Source organism: Condylura cristata, unplaced genomic scaffold, assembly GCF_000260355.1.
Source record: "Condylura cristata isolate star-nosed mole 26May11 unplaced genomic scaffold, ConCri1.0 scaffold00032, whole genome shotgun sequence".
Lineage (NCBI taxonomy): Eukaryota > Metazoa > Chordata > Mammalia > Eulipotyphla > Talpidae > Condylura > Condylura cristata.
Window position 1 is genome coordinate 8,776,228 of NW_004567133.1, and position 12,145 is coordinate 8,788,372.

Sequence of the window (12,145 nt, forward strand, 5' to 3'; positions counted from 1 at the left end):
ACGGCTCTGCAGCGCCCTCTGCCACCTTGGGGTTCCGCGCCCCAGCCGGTCCCGGGTTCTGCCAGCCGGTGGCATCGCGGCGCCTACTGCCGCCCCGAGGCCACCCTGCACCCTGCATGCCCGCCCGCTGGGTCCGTGACACCTCCCGCCTCGCAGCGCCTCCTGCCGCCCGGTGACGACCCGGACTGCCAATCCGGCCAATCTGGGTGCACTCCGGCCTGGCACCAGGAGAAAGCCTGAGCAATCTGCTGCCCGGCTGGGAGCGAGGCTGCGTCAGTGCCAACCTGCATCCCGCCGCAGGCAGACAGGCCGCTCATCCTGTAGTTTCTCCAGCTGCCTTTTTGTAGACACGCAAGTAACCACAAAACATGAACTTAGAAAACTGCAATCCGAAGGGACCCTCAGGACACCTCTGTCGTGGTCCCCTTGAGCAGAGAAGAACCAGGCTCAGAGAGGGAAAGGGGACCCCTCTGCTCGGTTCTTGCTCAGACCTCTGGCTGACAGGTGCTCAGCAAGGCCTGTGGCCTCTGTGGCAAAGCAGATCCTAGTGAGAAGGTGTATGGTGGGATTTGGAATCTGCATCTTCGGTCTTCCCAGGTGATGCTTTTGTTTCTGGTCCAAGGAGCACACTTTAAGTAGCAAGGAATACGTGCCCAGGTAAGTGGGGAAAAGTTAAGATTTTTTTTTTTGGAAGGCAATTTAAAGAAAAGCCTCTTAAAATTCTCATCATTTTCCCAATACTGTAATGCTTATAGTAAGGAAATAAAATGATAGAGAAAATGGAAGTCTTTCCATAATCTGCAGCCCTCAGTTAAAAATCCTAGTTTTGTTATTATTAGTATATATAATGATACACACACTGCTCTTTAGTTTCTTAAGTTTTTTTTTTTAAAGATTTATTTATTTGCGCATACAGAACTGAGGTACAGGCCAGAGGCTCAGGGGCGGCGAGAGGCTTCACCAGAAACAGAGTGGGGAGCAGAACAGGCAGATTGACGAAGTGCACTGCTGAGGGGAGCAGCGAGCAGGTCAGGAGAGGTCTGCTGCACCATGTGGTCACCTCCGGGGCAGGCGGGTTTCCAACTCATGCGGAAGTGGCTTTAGGTCCTTAGTGCTATGCTTTAACCTGCTGTGCCACCAGGGAGGGCCTCTTAACTTTTTTTTTTTTTTTTTTAATGACAATTCACGTCATAGTTATATTCTCATTGTAAAATAAAGCCAGCTTTTCCATTTCATGGTTTATTATGGCTAACTTTCCATATCCACAATACCTTTACCTACGTATTCTATTCACATGCATTGAATGTACTGATACATTTTAAGATTTTTTTCCACCAATATAAATTGTTCTGTAAAATATCTTCATGCACAGTCTGATATGTTCTTGAGATTAAATTCTTGGGATAAATATTAGTGGTATTTCTTTTCTGCTAGTGTACTTACTTGGTTTAATTAACACGACAAAAAAAAACAGTTAAGAGTAAAAAGCAGGCTACAAGTATAGAATGCAATACAGTATAAAACAATAGAATACAACGAAATATTTTAAAAGTATCAGAGTAGCCGTGCCAGTAAGTTTTACTGACCTGCATTTTATTTTTCTATAATTTATAATTTTATGAACTCAGTTCTGACTTTTGTTTTTCCAACATCCCACCACTGCCTCTGGCTACTGAGTTATTAGTATCCCAGTTATACAGATGAGTGGACTGAGTCCCAGAGAGGTTAATTTACCATTTGTTTACCAGTAAGTATATAGTAGGGCCAAGTTTGCTCTGATCCAAAGTCTACAAAAAACTTTTTTTTTTTTTAAATCAAGACAACACTGGCTTACCATGCTGTATATGATATAGAGGTCCAGGATCACACGTATGTCACCACACCCCACCCACCACCAAGGCACCCCTATAATCCACTGTTCTGCTTCTCCTTTCTGTTCTTCCCCTCCCCCTCTGGTAACCTCAATTCTACTGTCAGATTTCTAGGTTTTGTTATAGGTTAGGTTTTATCTGACCCATTGTTTTGTTTCTCTATATTCTGCATTTAAATGACACCATCTGGTATTTATCTTTCACCTTCAGGCCTATTTTGCATAGCAAAATCTCCTCCAGTTCCATCCTTGTTGCAAAAGGGAAGACTTTATCTTTTGTGACAAGTTGTAGTCTGTGTATATTCACCACCATCTTCTTAATCCACTGTCTGCCTTTGGGCACTTAGGTTATCCCAAAAGCATGGCTCTTGTAAAAAGTGAAGACAAACACAGGAATGCAAACATTCCTTCAAACTGGTGTTTTTGCATTTTTTTGGGAAATACTTAGGAATGGAATTGCTGACTCTTACGGTCAATGTATTCTTAATATTTTGCGACATTGCCTTACTGTTTTTCAGAGGGACTAAACCAGTCTACATTCCCACCAACAGTATATAAGTTCTCCTTTTTCTCATCAACCTCACCACCACTTGCTGTTTCTGGGTTTTTTGATATGGACCATTCTCATAGGGGTGAGATGGTATCTCATTGTAGTTTTGATTTGTATTTCCTGGATGATAAGTGATAATGAGCATTTTTCTTGTGCTTCTTAGCCAATTGTATAAGTTCTTTGTAGATCTTGCATCTTGGTCCCTTGTCAGATGTATGGTATGCAAACATTTCTCCCAGTCTGGTGTCTTTTTGTTCTGATGATAGTTTTTTTTTACTTTTTGCTGTCCAGAAACTTTTTAGTTAATATAACTCCAGTTATTTTTATCTTCATTTATTTCTCTTGCTGTTGGAGATGAATCCACAAAGACATCACTGAAGTCTGGGTCATAGAGTGTTTTGCCGGTGTTCTCGTCTATGTGTTTTACAGTTTCAAGTCTTACACCAATTTTGAGTTAATTTGTATGTATGTTGGGTTGGGAGATGGTGGTCTTGTTTCATTCTTTGGCATGTGGCTGCCCTGTTTTTCCAATAACATTTATTGAAAAGACTTCCGTTTCTCCAGTGTTGGCTCCTTTGTTGTAGACTCCATATTTGTGTGAGTTTTTTTTTTTAGACTTTAAATTTTATTCCATTGGTCTGTGTTCTGTTTTTGTTCCAATACCATACTGTTTTGATTATTATAGCATTGTATTATAGTTGAAGTCTGGGAGATATTATCATTCTTCAAATGTACTTTTCAGCAGGTGGGGCTGTATGGCAGGGAGTACAGGTCAGCAGCTATTGAATGGGGGGAGGGTGGATGGGGGGCTAGGAGGAATCCAGTCATTGATAGAAGTAGTGGGTGGGAGTGGGTAAGTTTGTGGTACCTTTGAGTCAGTTGTGTAGCTGTGGCATCCCATAACTGATACAACTTCACTTAAACAGAAGCCTTGAAAGTCCCAAGCATCAGGACCATTGGGACTCATGGCACCAAGCCACTGATGGATGAACTCAGAGCCTAGGAGCCAAGTTCAGAGAACATTACAATGACTTTCATTCAATATCAGCTACTCCCTCCTAAATGCTACTTGAATCACATTACTGAAATTAGTCAGAAAGTTCTGGATCTCTTAAAAGTAGGATTTGTGGACCTTCTTAAGTTCTCAAACTCCTTCTCAGTCTTAATGGGTGCCCAGGAATAATTTGATTGGACATTGACACACCAATATCTAGTTTCTTTAGGTCAACTGTCCTTATCTCCAGTCCAATCTACTTGTACTACAAGGGGAGGGACACATGTCAGAAATATGACTACAGTCCATGGGTGTGTGAATGGACAATTTTCAGAGCATGTGGCTATGAGTAAGGGAGAAACCTGTGAAAGAAAGTGAACCCAAACCTCCCTTTGATGTCAATAGGAAAAATTAACATAAGAAGAGAATTATACTGTGTCCTAATTTTACAGATTTATAGAATTGCTGGCACCCATATAGTGTCACCAGTCTTTTTCTTATTCCAATATTTCTTTCCTTTTATTCTGAGGCTATCCCTGAGTGATTTCTATTGGAGATTAATCCACTACAGTTACATCCAGGCTTGATGAAAGACCATTCTTACTTATTAATCAGATCCTAGTGTCAGAGAAATCATTTTACTACTCAGCTATTTAAGGATAATGAGACATGCACAGAATAGCTATGATGAACAGCTAAGATGACTATCATATTAAAGTTCTTGCTGTAATCTGCTTCTTTTGCCTACATGGACTCCCTTCACCTTTTTCCTGGCAAGAGAGCCTAAATCATCTTTTCCTTATGTCTTTGTGATTCTAGTAGGAACCCCATCCTTAGCACCAATCAAAATATTTCTTTCCCTGGCCATTGTAGATTCAGAGAAAGCCTGTTTCCCAAGTCAGTCAACAAAACCTTTCCCTGAGAGTTTAATCAACATTTTTTGCCAATACACAAATAATAATCTTGCCAAAATCCCAGTTGTGTCAGAAGGGTTTTCACAGTTCAATATCCCACCTTCTTGGCCTTTACCAATACCACATTTTAGCATGCTTCAACTGAAATACTCCACTTTGAGTACTTATTCTAATTCATGTAGGACAATGTTTATCACCAGTATCAAAACAAACAACTCTGGGCTAACTTAAGTTTAAGAATGACACAAATTATTTTATGCATTGGGGAGTTTGATTTTAGGTCCAGCTTAAACTGGATTCAAAATAATCCAGGACTAGGTTAATTTGCCTTTAAGTTTTTGATTTCTTGGGGCTTGTGGCATTCTTCTCAAGTACAGATAACTGCATTATCTCCAGCACCTCCATGTGTGTGAATGAATCCAGCAAACTGGTGGATCAAGAATAGGTATTATTTCTGAATGATCCCGAGGGCTCTATTGCCTTGCTTGAAGTAAGTTTCAACTCCAAATTGAACACTGTAGTTGGAATAATGGCATGCATTGATTGGCTTAGGGTTGAGGCTCCAGCTTTGAATAGAATCAATTTCACTCAAAACACTCAGGATGACAGTGAGGAATGGGGTGGTTAGAGTAAAACAAAGTCAGAGTAAAGTCTGGGTTGCAAAACATCCAGGCTTCCATAATTTCTCTACTCCTACCTTCTTTGCAGTTGATAGTTGTTTCAATGAAATACTCACTTTTTCTTGTCTTCTCCTATGTATCACTTTCCTAAAACTTTGAAACTTTTTAAAATGCCTTTGTATGTAGATTTTCTGGGTTTTAGGAGATTCGAATTGAGGTTTGGGGATTCAGAAGCTAGTCATAAGAAATATCAGGAGACTTTGAGTCTTCAGGAGAGTCAAACAGGATCTAAAGATACCTAAAGTGGTTTAGAAGTATTGGTTAAACTGATATTAGGGCTGGCTAAGTGTATGCCTCTAGTGAGAGTAAGTAAGCCTGACCCCACATTTGGCTTGTTCCAGCATTCCTGCAGCTCTGGAATGATATGTATCAGTCGTTGGAATGTTTTCTTGCCCTATTAAGATGACAAGGTTCTCTCTTAATGCATGGTTTCCAGTCTTTTTTTGGGAACCTACTGTTCTTGAAAATTGGAAAGAGGGGGAAAGGATCCTTAAATTCACTTGTGTAAATTTCATAATTTACCCCCCTCCCCCATTCACTTGCAGGAAACAGACTTTAACCGATCAGCACCACGGACAGCAGTTAAAGGTGCGATTGTGGGTTCTCTTCATGGGATGTCTTTGCTGGGATGCACCTCTCCCACTCCCACAAAATGTCACTTAACCTAATCTGACATATAAAACCTAAGCTGACATATAAAATTAGAAATCATGCAAGGTCTCAGTATACCAGAAGTATACAATTTTGTTTCTTCTACTTTTTTCTTTCTTATGTCTTAGGGTGGAAGATTGGGTTATTGATTTCTTTAAAAAAAATAGATAGATAAAGATATAGATGTTGATAGCTATGCACTTCCCTCTAGGAAGTGCCTGAGCTATATCCCATATGTTTCACTTTTAGTCATCTTAAATTATCTTTAAATTTCCCTTTTGCTTTCTTGCATCATTCATTGGTTATATTGGAGTGTTTTTGTGAACTTCTCACATTGCTTTCTGTTCATGATTTCTTACTTCATTCAGTGATGGCTAGAGAATATATGATGTATGCATTCAGTCCTTTTCACTTTATTGGGGCTTGCTTTCGAGCATGCCATCTGCTCTGTTCTGAGCCCGACATGATCCTGTCCCTTTTAATCAGTTACCACTCTAAGTAGCTTCTTGCCCTTTTTCTCACCTCACTCTGGCTGCCTGATGTTTCTCAAACACAGACAGGAATGACCCTTCTCAGTGCCTTTGCACCTGTCTCTCCTTCACCTGGTATGTCCTTTTCCCTTCTCTTTTCTCCACTGGATATTTCATTTCTTTCAAATCTTTGCTGATATCAGATCTGATATTCTTAAAATGTCATCACGTTACTTTTCCAGCAAGCCTTTCATGGTCACTCTTTTCAAAAACTTCAGCTTCAGTAGAGATTTCTTATTCACTTTGTCTGCTTTACTTTCTCTCAGGGCTAGTTTTCATATGACACAACATTCACTGTGTGTGTGTTACTTGTTTGTTTTCTGTCTTCCCTCATTAGGATGGGTCCTGTTCTCCCCAAAGAGAACAGTTTTGTCAATTTTGTTTACTCCTCTATCCCCTAGGCATATAAAAGTGCCTGGCCCCCAGTGGGGACTAAGTATATGTTTTTGAATAAGTGAATGAATAAAATAATAGAGCCAGTTTCAGTTTGAATTACTTAGATCAGGGAAGAAAGGCCTTCCAAGAAATGTCTATGGACTTCTGGTTCATTTTAGACATTAGAATTGTGTCAGCTAAATGCAGGGAAGATGCAAATGGGATTTTAAAGCTGGGTACATTTTGCCCAATCAAATTAAGAGAATTATTAGTAAATCACACAAGAATAATATAAATTGGTGGGTATCTAACAAGGACAGTCACAGTGTATTAAGGATTTATTTATATTCCATAAAACATCACAGTCCCACTACCCTTTCAGTATGATAAAGGCACAGGTTTTATTTAATGTATTGTTTTTTATTTTGTATAATGTATTGTTTTGTTATTTTGAATATGTAAACATTATTCCATACTGAGCTGTATCAGTGTGTGCTATAACTATATCTCCTCTCTTGGTCAACTTTTGTTTTCCTTGGAGTTACGGCTTATTGTTTTTGTTTTCTTAGTTTTCAATGTCATTGTCTGTAATTTTTTGGTAAGCTTTCCAACAGAATTACAAAATCCCACTTGAACTTTTTTCCCATGTAGTAAGACACATCAAATTTCCTTTTTCTCATCCTTGAATAGTTTTCCTGGGGCCTTCTACAAATGTACTCAGTCTGAATTAGTTGTTCTCTTAGCACTCTGGAATTTTCTTCAACTTCTTCCTGTGTTGGGTTTCAGTGTCATGGCTTCCCTTTCCATCCTTATGGTTTAAACCCTGTTTTGGTAGATGGTATTTTAATATAGTCTGACAGAGGACTATTGTATATAGGATGATAGGAAACATCCTGGCAAAGAAGTCATGGGAAATACACATTTTGAGGTGTTGTGTGAAAATGCCCTTATTCTATCCTTATATTTCATTGATATAGTTTAGAAATATAATTCTAGATCAGAAATAGCCCCTCATTATTTTGAAGGCATTACTTCATATTTAGCTTATTTTATTTCTGAAAGTCTGATGAGCTTCACATTTCCATGTTCTTTTTTTTTCTTTTCATGTATATGACTCTGTGTCCTGTTTTTTTCACTACGGAAATCTTAAAGATATTTTTGTTCTTGGTGTTCTAAAATTTCCAAATCACATGCCTTGATAGAGATCTTTTTCAAATACATCATGCTGGATATTTGCAATCTAGATGCTCAGGTTCTTCAGTTCAGGATGTTTTCTTCTATTTTTTTCCTGATGGGAATTACTGCTCTCTTTGTAAAACTATCTGCTGATTATTGAACTTCATTTCTTAATTTTTGTCTTTTTAATTCTACTTTCTAGATTTCTTCAGCTTTATCATCCAAACTCTTGTTCAATTTAAAATTTATTCTATAACAGGGCCCTCCCTGGTGGCACAAGGAGTTAACGCACAGCAATATGAAGCTGTCCATAGCCACTGTAGCATGAGTTTGATCCCCGGCCAGGGAGGTCACCACATGGGGCAGCAGACCTCTCCTGTCTCACCTGCTGCTCCCCTCAGCAGTGTATTTCAGTCAATCCACCTGTTCTGTTCCTTACTCTGTCTCTGATAAATCCTCTTACCACCCCCCCACCCTGCACACTGGCCTGTACCCCAATCCTTATATGCATTAATAAAATAAATATTAAAAAAATAAAAATAATAAAAGTTATCCAATAACAACCTTCATTTCCAAAAGCTACTATGGTCTTACTTTTTTAATAATATTATTCTATAGGCACAGCAATATCTCCTTTTATCTCTTTGATCATGTTAAGTACAATGTTAAAAAGTTTTCTTTAGCTTTATACTTTGTCTTGATTTCATCCAATTTTTTTTTTCTGTTTGCTTTGCCTACCTTTCAAAGTTGGGGGGGGTCTCCTTCAATGTCTGAACTATCCACCTGTAACAAGTGAGGCACAAAAAAGCATGCATAGGATGTATGACAGCTCAGCTGAGAGGGCTACAGTGTAAGACGTGAGAGATTTCTTACCATTTGTGTCAGATGCCCAGGTGCCACTGCGTGCAGACCTTCATCAGTGCCCCCTTACTTCCTTGGGGTACAATGCCAACTTCCTGCCCACTCTGTGTGGGACCAAAGAGCCCAAGGGGACTGGGCTAGGCATGGTGTCTCCACCTTTAGGTTGGACTCTTCTAATCGGTTCCCCAGTTTTCTGAATATCCCACTTTCTTGCTCTTTACTAGAACTTATTTCTCCAAATAGGGGACCTCTCTAATTCAATGTTTGTGTTGAATATTCTAAATGTTAGAAGCAGGGGGTGGAAGCCTGGATGTGTGTGAGAATTGAGTGTAACTTAGGATTTGAGAGTAGCAACATAATATAGCCTCTACCAGAGATTCTACAAGATGCTTTGCTTGGCATTTCTCAGTCTTGTGAATATGTTTATCTGATTTTTGGCTCTTGAAATCTCTTGATTTCTCTCTGCTGGGTGATCTTCAACTAACTTGACAGGTCTACCTTCTCCCTCTTCTGCAGTTTATAGTTTGTTCTGTATCACAGGTAAGAAGCATAGAATTCCATTTTAAAAAAGATTTATGTATTTTTTCATACAGAACTGGGGTACAGGCCAGAGGTGCCGGGGCAGTGAGTTGATTCACCAGAGACAAAGTGGGAAGCAGAACAGGCCGACTGATGAAGTACACTGCTGAGGGCAGCAGCGGGCGGTTCAGGAGAGGTCTGCAGTGCCATGTGGGCCACCTCCAGGGCGGGGATCGAACTTACGCTGAAGTGGCTTTAGCTTCTTAGTACTGTGCTTTAACCTGCTGCACCACCAGGCAGGGCCTCTAGAATTCCATTCTTTAGAGTTTCTTTCTTAGAGTTTGCTAGTGAGAACAGACAGCAGACCTGAGCTTCTTTCTCATGAGTTTGCTGGCTCTTTGGGAGTTTTACCACAGGCACTGGGACTCTTGGGTCTTTGGCCTTGAACTAAACTTATAGCACTGCATTTCCTGGTTCTCCAACATTCAGACAACAGATTGGGGGACTTGTTACCCTCCATAGTGCTTACAACAAGTCCTACATACATCTATGACTCTTAATAGTTCGTAAGTAAACATAGATACACTAAAAAGAACAAATTATTTTAGATTTATAATAAATGATACAGATACTGCTATACATATTCACACATAGGATATGTGTAATGTCAGAATGCTCTCTCACATATATATATACACATAGATCCTGTAATTCTGTTTCCCTGGAGAACTCTAACTAACATATGAGTGTTTGAGTTGTTTGAGTGCCTGTTAAAATCTGTGTCTTGGGCCCTGCCTGGTGGCGCAGTGGGTTGGAGTGTAGCACTGCAAAGCTGGCTGTGGCTGCTTCAGTGCAGGTTCAATCCCCGGCCTGGGAGCTGACCCACATGGTGCAGCAGACCTCTCTTGTCTCACCCGCTGCTCCCCTCAGCAGTGTGCTTCATCAATCTGCCTGTTCTGCTTCCCACTCTGTCTCTGGTAAATTCTTTCATCCCCTGCACCTCTGGCCTGTACCCTAGTTCTTTATGCATAAATAAATAAAATCTTTTTTAAAAAATCTATGTCTCACTAAATTCACCTACACCTGACTCTGCCCTTGGGATCCAGAGAGCTTCAAGCCTTTGTCCTGAGAAGCGCTTACTTGGGTGTTCCAGAACGATACTGGTGACAGTGGATGGTCTGCCTCGTCCCTTAGGATCTGGTGGTAAGGAAACCTCAGCTCCCCCCTCCAAATTTGCGAAGCAGTTTCTGTTTTCCTGCTGGCACAAGGTTGATGCAATCTCTCATCCACTGTATTTGTCTTTTCTGATCTCTCATTCATGAATTTATTCCTTTTATTCTCAACTTAGTAATGTTTGGTGTGAATCAGAGGAACATTTACTTGTTCCATCTGTACATTTTTCTAGAAATCCTTTTACCTTCAAATTTCTGAAGCTCTGAATCATTCAAATAATGATGCATTACCCATGACATCATATCAAATTATAACTGATAGTATCTTCTGAAGTTTTGTGCAAATGTTAATCTTCAGTGTTCCTTACCCTGAACAAAAAAGAGAATAGAATCTTAAGGTTATTCTTTGTAAGATTTTGCTAGCAAATTGAGGAAAAAAATGGGTGAGTTTTCTAGCAAAATAATATTTGTCCAAGGAAGGAAAGCAATTCAGAAAGATGAATAATAATGGATGAAAATCAAAATATTTCAAAGGATGATCTTCTCTACCAGGTCTAAGAAAATGGGGTGAATTCTTGTAACCTCTGAGAACATATCATTTAAGGTGTTTCGTAGTCTAGTAAAAATAGGGGCACTTCACAGTTGATTTTCAAGGGCTGCTCAAACAGAAATCTGACAAAAACAGCGACACACAAAGAGACTACAAGCTGCCTTTTTCACAAAAATAGATATAATTTTTAAATAACATGTTAGCAAGTGGTAAGACAGCACGTTGAATTCTACACACATGACACATCAAAAAAATAGGTTGTGGTAAATATTTGTCACTTTAGGCTGCCCAGCACCTCCTTTTAGAGGATCCTTTTAGAGATCTCCTTTTAGAGCAGATCTCAAGATAGATGACAGAAGCATTGCCCCCCACTCTGGAAATTGTAGGGATACATGGTCCCTTCCCTACTTCCCAGTAACTGATGACAAAACATAAGACCTAGCCCAACCACATGGATGCTTCCACTTTGGGTTTAGGATTTTGAAGATGTGATAGCAAAAGTTCAAGGACAGTCAGAAAGCAACAGCGGGTCTAAGAGTCCAGCAGTGGGACTACCATTGTCCAGTCAAAGTGTCCACTTCACCAAAGGTGCCAACAATGGCATCTTAAGAAGCTTTTCCTGGAGCAGGATCTTGGCTATATTCTGTCTTCCTTGATTTTGCAAGTCTGAGTTGAAACTTTCCTGACAGTGCTGGGAGCTATTTGTTATCTTGCCTTTCTTTTCTGGGTAAGTTAGCTAAGAGTAATTCATGTTGTTTGCTCAAAAGAACTGATGGTGAGGATGTAGGTCAAAGAGGGAAAAAGCATATGTTTATCTCTTGCTGCTCAGAAGAACTTTGATAAAATCTGAGATCCATTTGTGATAATAACCCTTTCTGAAGTGGGAATAATGGATACCATTTAATGTAATAAATAATATATATCTCAAACCAAAAGCTAGCATCATGCTTAATGGTGAAGCACTGGAAGCATTGCTATTAATGCCAGGAACAATGCAGGCTGTCTTCTTTTCATTACTATTACTTAACAGAATTCTGGAAGTGCAATTAGACAGCAACAACAAAAATAAGGTGAAGTACAAATATAATGAAGAGGCAAGGTTATTATTTTATGCATTGGTGTGAATTCCTGAAAAAACCAAGAGAATCAACTAAAAATTATGAGGAAGAGGCCCTCCCTGGTGATGCAGCAGGTTAAAGCACAGCACTATGAAGCTAAAGTCACTTCCACATGAGTTCGATCCCCGCCTGCCCCGGAGGTGACCCACAGGGTGCAGCAGACCTCTCCTGACCCGCCTGCTGCT